The sequence below is a fragment of the Acanthaster planci genome, linkage group LG07 (genome assembly GCF_054643075.1).
Source record: "Acanthaster planci isolate LZ-2023a linkage group LG07, COTS_SCS, whole genome shotgun sequence".
Taxonomy (NCBI): Eukaryota; Metazoa; Echinodermata; class Asteroidea; order Valvatida; family Acanthasteridae; genus Acanthaster; species Acanthaster planci.
The window spans coordinates 11649212-11665806 of NC_141783.1; the positions used below are offsets into that span (position 1 = coordinate 11649212).

General features: G+C 37.1%; 1 protein-coding gene across 3 annotated transcripts in view; it reads right to left on the reverse strand.

Annotated features, from left to right (window-relative positions):
• LOC110981801 (FAD-dependent oxidoreductase domain-containing protein 2-like) overlaps window positions 1–16595 on the reverse strand; it is a 47934-nt gene that overhangs the window by 17758 nt on the left and 13581 nt on the right. Inside the window, exon 1 of one of the 3 annotated variants that reach the window (XM_022239731.2) lies at window positions 5417–5606. The exons of the other annotated variants lie outside the window; for them this stretch is intronic. The gene's annotated coding sequence lies outside the window, so the exon portion shown is untranslated. Of the gene's footprint in view, window positions 1–5416; window positions 5607–16595 lie in introns of those variants that run through there. 3 annotated transcript variants of the gene reach the window in all.

The following is a 16595-nucleotide window of genomic DNA, read 5'->3' on the forward strand; positions in this document are numbered from 1 at the left end:
ATGAATAATAAATACTTGCCAATTTTGAGCAGAATCCACCCTTCCATGTGGTCAGGGCAGAGATCAACAAAAATGGACAGTTTTCACTTTAAAATCCACCAATTTAGTAGAAAACGATATATAATCCTCTCATTTTTTAATTGAATATATGCAAATTTGGTATCAAAATAATCAGAAGAACATGCTCTTTTCACTAATGTTGTGGAAATTTAGCTTTGTAAATCAAGAGTCAAGATGACCTTTGACATGGGTCAGTGACCTTTGACCCCATTTTAAAAATAAAGTATCATTTTGAAAATTTCTCAAACCAAGTGTCTCTGAAAGTGTGATTCTCCGCATCTTTCTTAGGTGTATAAAATTAAAAATGTTATGACAATTTTTCTACAATTGGTTGGCTTGGAATATGTCAATTTTGTATGTAATCGTAATAGAGAAATTTGTACCCAAGCAATTTATGCTCTAAAATGAAATTAACCCAAAGGTGTACATGTAGGTACAGGCATATTGAAATTGGAATATTTAAGACTGTTAGGGTTCATGAACTTTTAATTTAATGGTTTTCAGAGCCGGAGCAATATACATGTATGTCACATAAAATTATCATTTCATTTGAGGATTCATTTTAATTTTAATTATGGATTTTGTCCTAGTAAGGGAGTCTGAATACATGAGGATTAAGGAACTGTGATGTGTTGACTGGGCAAAACATAACTCTTTTCTTCCTTTTCGAGAAGCAAAATATAAAATAAGTACCAGTACATGTAGCAGGATTTGACAAAGCAATCATCTTTACAAATTATGATTCATCCCTCACGGTAATCAAAACAACAGGTGCATACACACGTACATGTACATATACACCATGTACACTACATCATATACAGTTCATCACACCCAACATAAATACCAGCAGTGTGTGGCTACATGTACCTTTGGGATAAAGTGCCTTCAGGATAGTTACAGTGTGAAAACAAGCTTTTGCATTTATTGCCATAAAGTGGCCACAAAGTTCATAACAAAGTGCATACATGTACATGCATACATCGTGTATAATAATTGAGCCTTTTGCAAGTTAAATTTGAATAAAATCTGGTACCAGGACACTGAGTTATCTTACTGCACAAGTAAATGTAACAATTTAATTTCCCCAGAATGAAGACACTGTTGCAACAACGTACACCACATGATTCGGGTCAAGTTGGAATGGACTGGTTCCTTTGTGTCCTTCGTTTCCATTGAAAACAGCGTATTGGTGCAAGGCATCTTGTACATACATGTACATGTAACTGCAGTAAATGTAAGTGAAAGCTTGCCCGAATCAATAAGTATACATGTACATTGCAGCAACAGTGTCTTTAGTGTGGAGAATTCAAACTGTTATGTTCTCTAGAATTTAAACAACCAAGTGTACCAGATTGTATTCAAATTTAACTCACAGGCTTATTACACGTGTACCAACGACACCAGAGTGCAGAGTAAATGTTCAGTGTATTTACGTACATATCTATGTCTCAGATGAACAAGCAATGTGCATGTGTATATACTGTAGTCAATCAAAGACCTCTCACTATAACTCCACATACTTCAAGAAAAATTAAAAATGACAAATGTATCCCAGAGACTTTGAGGTTTCTGTGCCTGGACTTACCGGTACATTATACATGCCCTTCTCCATTTACACAAGACATGAGTGATTCTACCTACATTGTATTTTTGAATTGATTGCAATTCCATCCAAAGTCTCCATTCCATAGGAAACTGACTCAATATTTTGCCGTCAAACAGCGCTGAGAAAAACTAGGGCTGCACCCATTATTCAACCGTTCAGACTTTCAACTGATAATCAGATATTTGAATACACGTACTGATACCTGTTGAAATAAAATAGTCAGCGGTGAAAGCCAATGCACTACCAGATGGGAAAAATTAAAATTTACATTACTTTTGGTTACAAAATTGCGGTCTAAACTCACATTTCAAGCTGTTCGGAGTAAACTTAAAGGGTTCATGCAATGAAACTATTTTACTACAACGTACCAGTACCTTTGAAAATTAACCTTTCTGCTTCTATTAACAATATTTTTAATTTTTGTTAAATACATGCACATGTACATGTATGCTATTTCAAAAGGTACATTGGCATAACTGGCATTTATACTGATGCAATAGCCAAATTCATGAACAAAAATGTGATTTTATGCCAGGGTGATACCTCAGCGTTCCATTAATTTGTGCAGAAAAAAATGTGTTGCAATTTTGCAGTCCTAAGTTTTTGATTATTATGTGATTTAGGGTTGTGTAAGCTCACACATACATGTACATGTAGTAATATGAAACGAGCAAAGCTTTCCAGAAATGTTTTAATGAGCAAATTTTGGTGTAATGATTAAAACAGAAGCATATAAACTGAATAGTGCTGTCCTTGATTGCTATTACAGGAACAGCGCCCCCAGTTGCCCAGAAAAGTGTACAGTGTACTTTAAAACACGGTTAAGAGGCATCGAAATATGTCAAATAAAAATTCCTAGTCTTTACCCATCAATGGCAGTTAAATTCGTGTGTCTGTGACAAAAATGCCAGATGACTTTTTCTTTTACGTTAAAGCATTTCGTTTTGTTTCTGCTTTTGTAAGAATATGGTACGATGTACAACTAAATATTCACTTGAATGGAAGGTTTTACATGAACTGGTATACTGAAATATTACATCATTCAAATTAAACCAGCCTAAAAACCTCCGTTATTTAATAACTGTGAGTTGCTAAACAAATCAACAGGAGCAATTCACATATATAGAAGTAATCATTTGCCATTCAAGATTTGTTCTGAAGTACTGTACCAGGGTGAAAGTTGGGACATTTTACAGATTTAAGTGCATTTAAGCAATGTACATGGCAAGTCTGAAACACTCTGACTTGAAAAGGTTTTCATATATTGCATACGTCTCCAGCTTATACACGTACATAAAGATGCTCTCCACAGACCTGCTGAAACTGGCTAAAGCATCATTTGAAGAAATAAAAAGCAAATAACCCCAGGTGTTTCTTTTCCTTCAAATTTCAATTCCAGTCAAGAATACATTTGTTTTTCTTTAATTTTTTCAGCCCACATACAGTTATGTTCAAGCTGAACTGGCCTTTAGTATGCCTTAATTACTTTGTTGTGATATCAAAATGTTATTCCACATACTGTACACCTCCTTGTCTCATAAATCAGTAGTTGCCTTGTCACAATTCTTAATTAAAAAAAAAAAGTTCATGGGGATGGGAGCATGATATGTAATTTCCAATTAACTGGCACAGCTCTAGGATGAATCGGATTGGCATCCTTTTCAAAAAGCTCTGCAGGTACAAAATTGCCAATTCAGGGGTGAAATTTACCGGGACAGATTCCCACCTGCCCTGCAATTATTCTCCAGTCTCTGCCAGCACAATTTGCAGCACGTTAACTCCCTGAAAAGTCTGGGATTGTTGGAGCAACCAAGGACATACATGTCCATATGCACAGTACATGTGTTTAAAAAAGGAGTTAATGTCGTACATGCACCATACTTGTAGTATAGTTTTTAGCAAATATCTAATCATTTCTCACAGAAGGCAAGGAGGAAGGTTCATCAAGTGCAATAAGCCTTTTGTGAGTTAAATTTGATTAAAATCTGATACGGTACACAGTGTTATTTCATTGCACATAAACATAACAATTTTAATTCCCCAGACTAAAGACACTGTTGCTATGCCTTGTGATTCAGGGCAAGCTTTTGCACAGCAACAACCATCTTTGGAATGGACTGGTTCCTTAGCGCCCTTTTTATCCATTAAAAACATTGGTGCAAGGCGTCAATATGTAACTAAGCAAAAGCTTGCCCTGAATCATATAGCAGTATATGATATATATCGGTGTAGCAACAGTGTCGTTAGTATCGAGAATTCAAATTGTTACGTTAATGTGAATTTAAAGACAGTGTATCAGATTTTATTCAAATGTACAGTGTAACTTACAAAAGGCTTTATTAATTGCTGTAATTGCTATTAATTGCTACATGTACATGTAATTGTATGAATGTATACCAGTTTGAAATCAACTCTCATTATTCGGCTCCTACGTGACTTCATCTCAAAGGCGGACGTGCCAAGATTTGCAGGCTCCCATTGGACGATCACTGATGTTGCACGTTAACTTCCAGTTTCATGGTTTCATGTTAATGGCGATCAATACATGTACATGTAACTCTATATACAGTACCGGTATACATACAGTGGGAATGGGTTTAAACTGAAGTGACATCACACTTACGGACCACATAGAGAACACTGTTATACTTCTGTAATAAAGAATAGATTTCCAGAATCTCACTTTCTTGAATTCGGATGTTTTTCTCCGTTGTTTTTTTTTTTTTCACTCCTCTTATAACAAAGTCCTGAGTATTTAACAAAGTAATTTATCTGGACCCTGCAACTTTGTTATACAGTAACAAGAATCGACTACTAGTAATTACCAGAACTTGTGGATTCAATCTCATTTTTTTTCACAATACATGTATATGGAACCAGTGCAGTGCCTGCACATTATTTTCAAGTACAGCAACATTCAAAATTAAAACAGAATTGCTAATGGGAAAAATACACTCAGATGGGTGTGTTTTTTTATGGTCTTAGTAGAACTGGAAAAGCATTTTGCACCTGTGTGGTCGAGTGCTTGTCACATGTACAGTACATGTACTTGAACATGTACATGTACATTAAAACCCGAAGCATGCATGCCAAAAAATGTTGCATCATTGCCTCCATTTAACTGCTGATTAACTCACTACGGGGCTCATTTTGCTGTGGTGCTTTGCGGCAAACTATGTTGCCACACTATTACCGGGGCAAATCGGATGTCAAAAGTTGTTTTGGGAAGCACCTTTTGGGTACAAATGTTGCGGTTTTGTTTCGTCATTGAAAGCACAAGATTAATAGAAAGTTGTGCTTTGCATTCAGGGAGGTCATTTATTTCAGCACTTGAAAAAATATAAAATAGCAGCAGAAAAGGAAAAAAAATTAAAAACCAAAAAAAAGGTACTAGTTCCTTTTAATTTTTCATCAACTACTAGTCACAAAATTCTATACAAATTAAAAAATTTCATGGTGACTTGTAATATGAAAAAATGGCCTGTTTCCATCGTTTGTTTAATGTTGCATAAAGTTTTCGGACTTTTTTAAGAATTCATATGCTAGCACAACTTACATGTACATGACCTAAAACCCTTTGCTTTTAAAAATGGAAAGGAAAATAAGCTTTTGGCACAAACTCTAAAACCAATCATAAAAAACTTCTATCCCTATCAACACAAAAATACATGTATGCACCAGTACATTGTGTTCAAACCAAATTTACAATTTTCATGTAAATATTTTGAAAGAACAGAGAAAACTTACCAACTTCAAAGGTTATCAAGTAAATGAAAGATGCTAGGAAATTTCAGCAGACCTCTTCTACAGAGACAGCAAAAGATAGGGTGTCATGTCCTCTGCAACGTGTTAACTTAAATGTGCAATATCCTACTCTATAGGACGTAGCCGTTTTCACGATGATCTCTGCTTTCATAAGCCTACAGTGCCTCGATGCTGTATGCCACTGCACCGTTCACCATCAGACACATACAGCTGAGATGAGTGACTAAATGGACTCTGATTGGATGAGAGGAAAAGGGGGCAGTGCTCAATAGTCAATGTTGTCCTGTGATTGGTGCAAAAGTCCATGACTGCTTTGCATGTCTTTTGTAACTTCATTGCTTGCGCAAGGAGACCTGAATCAAATGCTTTTTAACACAGCCTGACACCTCACTGTCTGAAGTGAAGAAACTGTGGAATTTTCACAGATTAAAATCAAAACCTGGGCAAAATGAATTAAATGATAGGGAAGAACTTACAATTCTTTAAAATGTACCATACAACTGTACGTATGTATGAAGTTCTACACAGTCTAAGAGCATTTTTAAATGAAAATAAGAGATTTGTAAACCTACAGAGGAAAATTCCAGGCCCCAAAGAAATGTACCAGTTCTCTAGACATATGCATGTACATGTGCATCGTCTCAAATATTAGACCAAATCAACAACTGTAGGGGGACAAATGACAAATACGGGTGCATGTGGGGTAGTCAGTGGCAATTCTGCATCTGAATTAAGACAATTTATTTTACAGGTTAATGAGTATATGTAGGTGCGCATTCTGTAATAACACCAGGGAGACACTTGAGCATTTGTTTGAGTATGAGACCATTTCGTGCTAAATCAAGTGGAAATTAGTCCCACACTTTGCATTCGTGCACCTGAGACACATATCCAGAGGTCACCAAACTACCTGCATGTCTCACCATCTAATTCTACTTGGTAACTTAATTAAAATTTTAATGACAAAAGGCACTTCAGTATATCATAAAATGCAAAAAATACCTGTACTTGCATTTTCTCGTTTCAGTCATAAAAATAATTGAAACATCAAAGAAAGTACTACTGCTGCACTGGCATTATTAATCAATCAATTACAATACGAATGCAATCTGCACGATACATGTAGTATCCTTCTACTGTAGGATTTCCATTGGGCATCTTGGAAAAGGACATGCTTTACATACTGGTAAATGTATAATGTACATGTACAGGTACATGTAGGTTGTACAGGTACATGTAGGTCTGTTGCAACAAACTTGCTCCTCAGAATTGTGCAATTAGTTCTTTTTTTATTTTGTGGAATAAAAACGTTTGTAGTAGAAAGCATCAGAATTGCATGCAGCTCTTTGATGTGACCTTTCAATTGAAAAAATTGGTCCAATAAATGCAGCGGGAATTCTACTGCATTGCATTCAGTCATGTAAGTCCGATCATGCCTCCAGTGTACATATAGACAAAAACTACACACTTATACATCCCTCAGACATCTACATGTACCGGTACTTTACGAAATTAAAAAAAAATGAACGATGAGCTCTGGAAAGAGATTACACTACTTGCTACAGGTATATATATTTTTTCTTCAGGAATCATGTCACAGTCAATAATGGACTAACACAAGTGGCTGAGACTCAGTCGGAGCTCTGCAGCGACAGCGCTAATTTTTGGAGGCTGCGTGCAACCCAACACCAATCGTGATGCAATTTTTCTCACCACATCCGGGTGAAACCAAGCCGGGAGATTGACTTAATCCGATACATTTCTGGAGATTCTGTTACCGGGCCCTAATCCATTAACCCAACACTGCACAAAGACTCCCGTTAATCCCCAACGGAATGAACGGGAGAGGGCCAAGGAAAACCTCCCAGAGAGAAAGAAAAAATATAAATAAATAATACCCGTAATGGACACGACCATGTACATTATTATGAAGCCAACAACGTCCAGTGATACACAGACCCATGTCATATTGAGTGCCCGAAGGCACATCAAACTCCTGGCTGACGAGGGTTTGAAAAGGGCAGGTCTCCCGCATGCGGCTAAATTATACCTGGCATACAAAAGAACTCAGGTCTCGTCCTTGCAAAATAGGTGCCATATCTTGTACATTTCCCTAGTGAGTTGACGCTCAGGTGGCATGTCCTTTTTTATGTCCCGACATCAACAACTGGATTTTCCATAAAATGTTGTGAAGATCTGCTTTGACTCAAAGAAATAGGGCATCAATACATTATGTCCAATTTTTGTTTTACTTCAGTTAATTCATAATTTTGTAAAACCCTAATTTGAGAATTTTTTCAATGCTTCAATGAACAAAAAAAAACCTTAAAATTTCATAACAGTTCTCCCCTTGAGAAAGTAATTTAAACACCAGTATCTTTTGAAAGGCTAAAGAAAATTAAATGTACAATATATCATGCGTAACTATGTATTTATGTATGTAGTTTAATGGTCCACTAATAATAAACTAAATTCCCATGAATGTACCGCGGTATGTTTTCCTTTTTTTTAAAAATCTCTTGATGACACATTTTGAAATTAATTGAAATTGATCATTTGCTCGGGTGGGAGGGGTGTAAGAATAAAAGTTTTCAATATGTATGTATTTGTTCACTGCACAGACTCTCTTGGGCATATGCAAAACCCACACTAAAATTGGAGGATTCATGACTGTTACAGCTACCGGGTAAAGGCAATCATATCAGGTACCACACGTCTTTCCCAGTTTGCTTTCAGCGAAGTGAAAAAATCACATGAAAGATGCACAATAATCACATGAATCATGTGATTCTAAAACTTGACAAAACAGCAAAGTTAGTAATGACACGGACCATGATTACATCTACATGTACATGTACATCTCAGTACAAACATGTACCAATTTGTCTGCAAGAAACCAAATCAATCAAAAACACCTAAAACATCTTATTTTATCTCAGTACCCTGGTGCAAGGAATTATAGAGTACACTATGCAGTATGGTATCACTGTGCACAGAGAACCAGTCTAGTGGTTCTGAAATACTGAAACAGTGGAAAATGCTATTGCCAAATTTGAACACATGAAAAACTGTAAATGTACATGTATGGATCTACCGGTACATGTACATGTGCTAATTGTACAGCGACTTTTCACTCACATACTGAATGAATCAAACTGTAGACAAAAAGGAAATAATCTTGAAACACAAGAAACGCTACCGATAAGCAATGTACAATGTACATCCACTCTACATATTTACTGTACATGTACCAGTATGTAGAGGCACTAAAATCAAGCCAACGACAGGAAGTACGGTTTTTAAAAATCCAGCCTGTAGTGGTGGCTTCCGTAGCTCCTTTGCAGTAACTGTGCCATTTGGCAGCAGGCTTTTTGTACCCAGACCAATTGGCCAGTTATTCACGTTGATTAATAGGGCTGATCAAAAGCTCAAGCAATTCAAAAAAAGCGCAGGACAACGTACACTGTCCCACACTTGTCTTCGGCATACTATTACATACTGTACATGTTTCATCTATCATTCCTTTTCTGTCACTGTCTTACTGTTACTTCTTCAAAAAAAAGAATTTCCATGAACAAACGGATTTAAAGAAAAATGTTTGCCTCAGAACCTGGCAATAATAAATAATATAATAATGATAAATGCACAGATTCCACATACTGTGTTCAAGTGCGCAGTACATTAAAAAAGATGATAAAAGTTAAAAGAGCCAAACACACAGTAAAATACAAAGCAACAACATGACAAACACATTACAATTTCACAATATACATAAACCAAGCTAATTGATTGAAAAGCAGTCTTAAAAAGATGCGTCTTAAGTTTAGTTTTACAAATGTTCCAAGATTGAGTTGTCTGGATATCGGGAGGAAGTTTGGTCCATAATTATGGTGCTGCATAAGAAAATGCCCTCATCCCAAGTGTTTTCAACATTCTCCCTTGAGGATATTCTTTTTAGAGGTTACTGTTTGACCGCTGTGAGTATCGAGAATTGGTTTGGGTGGTTAATAGGTCAGTGAGATATCTAGGAGCTACAGGTACATGTACATGAAGAGCCTTGAATGTCAACAACAATACTTTAAACTGAACATAAAATCCTACTGGCAACCAGTGCGGTTGACAAAGTATTGGGGTAATGAATTCGTGATGATGCATCATGTACAAGCCTGGCTGCTGCATTCTGCACTCTTTGTAGTTTAATTGGCTAATTGTGAATGGGAGACACCATGAAACAAATTGTTGCAATAATCAAGACGACCGGTTACAAAGGCATGACCTATTAAGACAGCCAAGGTACTCCTAGTCGAGTATTTTCTTACACACCTAACATTATGAATGTGATAAAATGCCAGAGAATACAATGTGCTGATCCATGAATAGGTGAGAATCAAACCATGATTCCAAATTATGTACATAATTGACGATGTAGATATCTTAGTATTTCCAACTGAAAGGTCAAACTGCTGTTGGGTACCAATAAAAATAAACTCAGTCTAGATTTATTTATTATCAATCTATCTTGGAACATCCACTATCTCACATCATGGATATAATTCTCTTTAGCTGTCCACAGCCTGACCCTGATCAAAAGAATTGCAAGGTTTAAACAATAAATACAATTGGGTATCATCCGCATAGCAGTGAACATTGGGGAGGTGCCGATTAACCACATCAAACAATTTGGATGAGCATAAATGAAGAGCAATGGACCCAACCAAGATCCCCATGGGACCCCACAATTAAGATGGAATTCATCAGACATAAGGCCAACCAAACAAATAGCTGTGTTTCTGGTTACCCTACCCAACCTAGAAAATCACACAGAACCTGTATCTTTTTATTTGACAAATCAACAAAATATAAAAACTTATGGTGCCTTGCCCCGAGCCTATTTTTGTGTATATCGTCCTGTACATTGTATTGTTTTACATGTAACTTTTGTTTGCATGAGATGGAGGGCTCTTGTGTGTTTGTATTTCAACAACCAGCTGCTTTACTACTCAGTTACGGAGCTGATATGTAATATTGATGTGCACATGTACAGTATTAATCTGACACTGACTTAGTACCGATTACAAATATATGCCCCCCCAAAATACAGACCATCATACGACCCTAATTATTAGGGCTATAAAAATTCAGAGTAAAAAAAAATATTTTACCTAACTAACCACCCTTAGGCTAATTTATTTTTCAGTGTAATAGGAAACACAACTATTTTTTGTTTGACCTAATACCTTGCATAACTACTTCCTGACTCCTACCAGATAAATTGAACAAAACCAATCTACATGTAGTGCTGTACCTGATACACCAAACTTATATTGTTGTTTATCTAAAAGAATGTTATGATCTACCGTGTCAAAAGCAGCACAAGATCTAATAGTACCAACAAGGTAACATGTTAAGAATTCATTTTCATCCAGATGTCATTATGCACTAGTAGGGCTGTTACTCTACTGTGATTTTTCCTACCGGTATAAGCCGATTGTAACAATGGATACAATGAATTCATTGTCGTGTGCTTATGAAATTGGTCAAAAACTGCTCTCTCTGTCAGCTTCAATAAATACTGAAGATTACTAATTGGGCAGTAATTCTGAAAAGAATACCAAGATATCCCTTTTTAATAATGGAAAAATCACAGCCTCTTTCCAGTTAATGGGGCAGACACCTGTTTGTAACGATGAGTTTACATGTATGATCATGGGCAAAATGGGCAAAAGAACATCCAAACAATCCACAACTAGCAAAGTGGGAACTGGATCCAAAAGACTGGGTTTTTTAGAACCCTTATCAAGAATTTTAACGTCATGCTCAGTAAGTGGAGAGAAGCAATCAAACTGGGCTAGTGGAAAAACTTGTCTGCTCCGCTTCACAATGTACCGAAACATGATCTCTGCCAGAAGGATCAAAATGGTCCATTTTAGAATGGATGTCAATAACTTTCTTTATTACAGTAAGCCTTAGCAACAGGCTTCAATAGAACAGCCTTCTAGAATTACAGCTGTTTGTGGTAACAAAAGTGGTACAAAAATCCTGATGAGCTTTATTTATAATGTAATTGGTCAAAACTTTTGGAGCTTTATAGCTCATCAAATCAGTATCCATACCAGTGAGTCTCCATTTCCTTTCAGCTTTATTTCCGGTGTAGTTTCTTTGAGGATTTTATTTCTGCATTAAACCATGGTACATGTGCCAAAGGTCTGACAATTACAGTTTTTTGAATGAAACATTTATTTTAATGCTGTCATTCTTTACAATAAGCAAATTTGAGCAACATTACATGATGTATCATTTTAAATTTGATAAATTAGATGACAACATTTAGGTTTAAGGTTAAGCAAGAATGCTTTTGTACCCCAACCCATGGAGAGACAAAGGAAACTAAACAATCCAACATACATGTACTAGGACAGACAAATGACGAACAGGACAAAACAAAAACAAGTGTGAGACAACATCACATTAATAGAGCACAAATAAGTATGATTTAGGAATATCAGCCCAGCAACCAAGTTCTTAGTTTTCTAGCAAACACAGATAAAGAAGGTTTGAGACAATCATCTAGACCATTCCAGTACAATATACCTTGATGAATAACATCGTTCTTGGCCAGTGACATTCTGTTAAATTCGACAAACATGTTTCCCTTCATGCTGCTTCGAGTATTATAATTATGGATGTTAGATGCTACAGTAAATCAAGAATTAAAACTGGGGAGTAAATTGTGCATAAGTTTGTACATGAATTTTCCCAGATTAAGTTAGTATAAATGGTTACATTGCAACAGGTTTAGTTAGCAAATAATGGAGCAGAATGATCACGATTGCCAGCATACAAAAGGATGCGGACTGCTCGTTTTTGTAAAGTACATGTAAGTAATTTGTTACATTTAGATGTCATGCGGCCCCAGGTCAAAATGGAATAATTTAGTTTTCCTTTGAAGAGGGGCATTTTAATTCACCACACTGGTGAGAGTTTCATTCAAACACTGAACAAGATCATTTGGACTACCAAAAGAGCCAGAACATAGTTTTGATTGTTAATCAATTTCAGTCTCTGAAATTTGACATCTTTCACAAGAAAACTTTTCAAACGGAAGATCACAGCAAGGTATTCTGACAACAGATAGTCAGGAATTGGTTCGGTATCGCCCTTCTACCAGTGCACGTACATACATTTTTAGAGGTACCGGGTAGCATTTGAGAACTACATGTACTAGTACTATAAAGATACAGAATAACTCTGTTTCAAGACCCCTCCTCAAATGACGAAAGCGAATATCTGGACGACCAAGCAAACAGCAAACTACGGAAAACATAACGTATGTTAAAACAAAGGCAATAAGTACCGGTACATGTATGTAATTTTGTGAAACTAAGGGTATAATACCTTGCCAAAGATAAAAATAAAGTGATTTGACTTCCATAACTACGGTACAAGTACATGTACATGTACTGTGTAAATAAAGGTATACAATAGTGCAACAGAATGCACAATTTATGCATGTATATGAATTTGAACCCGCAGTCCAATTTCAATCAGCATAAATGGCGCTCAAGGAGAAACTACTTGTGTACTTTGTAAAACCCAAGGTATAATGCATGAAGGGAGGAAAGTGTCCGTTGCCAAGGGTCATCCTCATCACACTGTCCCCCGCTGATTGTGATTCTCACTCACCGCCAACTCATTTCCCCGTCAAAACACTCTTGCTCGGGCAGGACCGGCGAGAGACCGTCACGCTCTCCACCGACATAGCCGGCCAGCCGCCTGGCAGCGCCAGTCGGTAATCAATTTACCCGCGGATGATTGTTTATGGTCGTGACTTCCTACCAGCCCCCAGTAATTTTCCCGGGCAGGCTGGAGTTTCTGTTCGGGGAAAGATCCACACTCCGGACGTGATTTGGCATAAAATGAACTGGTCTAAAAGGTCAACACGTGTAAGTGCACATCAATTTGGGGATATTTTGGCCCTTAAATCTGTAAGTCATCAGAAAAAAACACATTATTTTTTGACATATAATGAAATTTATCAGATGGACAGATAAAGTGAAGAAAAAAAACCCAGATTTATCAGATGAGAGGTCAAGCACATGTCTAAAACTCTTCTAGAGTATGAGACTGATGTGAAGAATTATTTTCACATTTATACCACAGATTAAACTCTGCAGTGATGAGTACCCTCTGGGTACATGATGTAAAATCTACAACACCCATTGTACGCATGTACGTGTACAATTGTACACATGGCTGAATGATACAACAGAGAGAAACTACAAATGACGCCAAGTAAAAGAACGGGAAGTAAAATCCGCCCACACAACACGATCCTCCTTTGACATTTTATGTCCAGACTACGCATTAAAACTCGCATCACTGTGACAATTGCAAGAATACTCACACAATGTTCTCTTCTGTGCTCACACATGCGAATACAAAGCAGTGCAGGATTTTACACCGCTGGGCATTCATGTGGCTCTCAGAAATGACACACAATATCCCGACTAGAATCTCTTGGGATTCTAACTTCAAAAGGGTCAAAGCAACACTCCACAAACAGGCCAATGATCATGTAACATACAGATGACTCGTGCTAAAAAAAAAAAATCAAAGGCTGTCTCTCTATTCACATAATGAAATCAATCACTTCACAAAAAAATTTAGATCACTATGGGCAAACAAACAAGTTATCTTCACACACTCCAAGCAAACAAACAAAATCTGGGAAGGAGAAACCTCAAGAGATGTCCTGGAAACATATCTAACTTACCATACACTACATGCAAAAATAACTGCAATAATATTCCAAACCCCAAAATAAATGAACTGGTGTGTCCAATGTATACAGCCTGCATACAAATGCTTTCGTTTAAAAATAAACACAGCGTATTTTCGACAGTATGAAATTATTTCGGCATACATGTACAGTGTGTAAAATGTTATTTTGGCATGGGTTCTACACTCTGTGAATTTTATGGATTTATGGCAATTCAAAAGTGTTTTTCGACAGACATTGTGATTTGTCTATGATGTGATGAGGCTGAGGGAGAGACCCTCAAACTTTGTCTTCAATGTGTTACTTGCATGTAAACATATTCAGTCCCTCATAAAACAACAATAGAAGAAGCTGACCTAACAAAGTCCAGGTACAATGTGAACAAGCTGCATGTCAAACATGTCAAAACTGTATGCGTACTTCTGTTCAATAAACTGAGACCAACATCCAAAGGAGTGCCTTAAGTTTTTTTTTAAGTGATCTATGAAGTGTTTTTGAACCTCTTGCATAATTAACAAAACACCTGAAGATGTACTGTATGACAGTGTATGATTTCTTTGCTCACACCGGGTGACATTTGTTGATGGAATTTATGATGAAAACAGCATACAAATCGAGCCAATGTTCTGGAGTGAATTCTGTTATGTACATTTAACAGATGCCATTCAGAGCTGATTGGCACAGTGAAATCTTCATGAATTCATGGAGCTATTAAACATAAGGAGTAAGCACATACGGATATAAAAAGGGTCAATGATGGCCATCGCAAGCACTGCACGTGTTGCAAGGCCAAAACCAAATTACGCGCCACTTGCAGGCTATAAGGAATGCTCAGAGTTGCATTTGCAAAGGATCATGGGTAACGCCCATGCGTATCCGTAACACTTCCAACAACATGGCTGCCTCGAGATGGAGACCACCGTCATTGGAGACTTAAATTTCGATTATTTTAGTGATTGTTCTGATATCCCAATGACAATGAAAGTCTGGTTACGTCTTTACATCCCAAAACGTCTCTCTTAACAATAAACAGAATTACTAATACAAATTCTCCAAAAATACGCACAAGAAAACTGACAGAATGTACATGTAGCTGGTCATAGGAAAATAAAAAACACACAAAAATATGGGAAGATTCGTTGCCCTGTCATTGTCCACAACTGTCTCTGCATGAAACCTCACCACAGTGTCAATGCATTCTTGTGGCATGTTCCACCTTCCTTTAACCGTAGGAACCACTAGGATTGTAACTTATGATATAAATATCGCAGTTCATATTTTGGGTATTTGTTGTCTACAGCCGGAACTGCAAAATGGCATATCACTGACTTTAGAAACGTCCGATTTTTTGCCAAATAACTGCCGCTGATTCAGAATTTTCGAGCGCATCTGCGGGGATCACTCGCTGACTCCTGAGGACTACTGAAGAGAACTGCGCATCTTCGTCGTGAATCTTTTCCACCATTTATTTACTCCAGTATGCCACAGTGAAACACAGCAAATCTGTGGGTTACCAGCTACCCAGTGGTGGACATCACTGTGTACAAAGAATGTCTAGGGTCTTCAACACTGGGGCAGGTAACCATGCTTTGTCTATGGAGCTGACAGGAGAGTCAATCAGATTATGGTCTGCAGGGACTTCGTTCTAACTCCTTGTGTTTAATACATGTAGCTCCATGATGAATTCTACATTCATGAGCATCTGTGGAACATGAACAGAAGACTCTAACAAGTGGCAAATCCAGAGGGAGGTGTGGGAAGCCTCAGGGTAAGTTATTCTCCCACTTCATGAATTTTGTTTAGGAACTGCATTTTTACAGAAATGGTGCTACAGGTACCAACTGGGAAATGTGAGGATTCAGTCTTTTACAGGTAAAAAAAAAAAACACTTTTTTTCATTCTTAAAAAGAAAAAAAAATTGCTCCTCAAAAAACAGATATGTCACTGAGACTAACTTGAATGACTCAATGCTAATTGCAAAGTTCATGAAGATGAACAGGAAGATTTACACATGTACACTGTATATGTAAGGCCGTGTACATGTATCAACTCACAACTTCACCTCCCTGCTGAAAAACAGAAATATCTGAAGAGTGTGAAAACCTGATTCATCCAACATGCACAAGTCCATGTACAGGTACTTCTCCCGCACTTCTGAAGATCTGCTGGACAAGTGCCCAATTAGTACCGGGTGCAATTGAGCAAAATGTCCTCCAGATGTCACGTACATGTAGCAACCAACTGGAAATCCTCAGTTGAAGAAGAAATCTTGTCAAGAAAAAAAAAATACCGATCTTCCCTAAAACACTTTACACATCGATCAAGCCCAAGTGTCTGACAAGTGCACTGAATGCCAAATGAATGCTATGAGCAGATTTTTTA